This window comes from Mirounga angustirostris, unplaced genomic scaffold, assembly GCF_029215605.1.
Source record: "Mirounga angustirostris isolate CCGP_5_RB_7025 unplaced genomic scaffold, mMirAng1.0.hap1 SCAF_13, whole genome shotgun sequence".
Lineage (NCBI taxonomy): Eukaryota > Metazoa > Chordata > Mammalia > Carnivora > Phocidae > Mirounga > Mirounga angustirostris.
Genome location: NW_026991721.1, coordinates 74,390,105 through 74,391,773, shown reverse-complemented (window position 1 = coordinate 74,391,773; position 1,669 = coordinate 74,390,105). Strand labels below are relative to the sequence as shown.

General features: G+C 42.9%; 1 pseudogene; it reads left to right on the top strand.

Annotated features, from left to right (window-relative positions):
• Nucleotides 1–548: 548 nt before the first annotated feature.
• On the top strand, nucleotides 549–1,198 carry LOC123856709 (large ribosomal subunit protein uL16-like; annotated as a pseudogene).
• The last annotated feature ends 471 nt before the right edge of the window (nucleotides 1,199–1,669 follow it).

Sequence of the window (1,669 nt, the reverse complement as noted above, 5' to 3'; positions counted from 1 at the left end):
CTGATGAATCACAGGGGCGCCTGGGACACACAGTTAAGCATCTGCCTTCGGCTCAGGTCATGATCCCAGGGTCCTGGGATTAAGCCCTGCATCAGGCTCCGTGCTCAACAGGGAGCCTGCTTCTCCCTCTCCCTCTGCCTGCCTGCCTGCATGCCTGTCTGCCTACATGTGATCTCTCTTTTTCTCTGTCAAATAAATAAATAAAATCTTAAAAAAAAAAAGACTGATGAATCATAGACCCGTACCTCTGAAACCAATAATACATTATATGTTCATTAAAAATAAATAAATAAAAATGTAGCCATTCTCAAAAACAAAATTAATACCTCCATGTACTTAAAAAATAACAAAATTATAAAGCAGTAAGTTGGACTAAAGACACAGACTCCTGGTCTCCATATATGAAAGCAGGCAATGGAATTTAACTCCTGGAGGGTATTAGAACTGAAAGTACTCCCACACAGTAGGATTCCAGAGCCAAAACCATTGCTTAAAGTAGGGGTCCTACTCTTTTCCTTCGGTGTGCCACTGGAGATGCTGGTGTCACCATGGGCCACCGCCCTGCCTGCTGTTACCAATATTTTAAGAACAAGCTGTATCCAAACTCTTGCTTCTGCAGAGATGTCCCTCATGCCAAGATCCGCATATTTGACCTGGGGCAGAAGAAGGCAAAAGTGGATGAGTTCCCACTACGTGGCCACATGGGATCAGATGAATATGAGCAGCTCTCCTCTAAAGCCCAGGAGCCTGCCTGTATTTGTGCCAACAAGTGTATAGAGAAAAGCTGTTACAAAAATGGTTTTCACATATGAGTGCTGTTCCAACCTTCCATGTCATCTGTATCAACAAGATGTTGTCCAGTGTTAGGGCTGAGGGGCTCCAGACAAGTATGCCGGGTGCCTTTGGAAAGCCCCGGGGCACAGTGGCCAGGGTCCACATTGGCCAAGTTATCATGTCCATCCGTACCAAGCTGCAGGACAAGAAGCATGTGACTGAGGCCTTACACAGGGCCAAGCTCAAGTTCCCTGGTGGCCAGAAGATCCACATTTCCAAGAAGTGGGGCTTTACTAAGTTTAATGCATATGAATTTTAAGACATGGTGTTTGAAAAGCAGCTCATCCAAATGGCTATGGGGTCAAATACAAAATATATCCCTAATCTTGCCCCCCTGGACAAATGGCATGCTCTGCAGTCATAGGAACCTTGGCACTGCCCCCTCCCTATTAATGCCCACCAAAAAATCTTACTTCCTGTCAAAAAACAATAGGGGTCCTACTGGTGAAAGAGGAGTGCAAAAAGCTGACCATTGTCACAGAATACAGCTTAGATAAAGCTATATTTTGATAGAAACATAAGGGCAAAAATGCCTTCCTTCCAACATTGGGGCTTAGTTGACCAGTGTTTCAGTGACTGGTCTATGATATGCACCATACCAACATGGGCCATAAGCATAGAGCATATGAAACAGTCCCAGAGGGACTTTATCTTCATCAGTGATGAAGATAAATAAAAATTGAGAGGAGGAAAAAAAGAAGAGTGACAAATAGAAATTTAAACAAAGTGATAGATTTAAGCCCAGTTCTGTCAATAGGTATATTACATTTTAATATGATAAACATTCCACTTAGAAGGCAAAGATTTTCAGAATGGATTTTTTTTAATCCAAGTA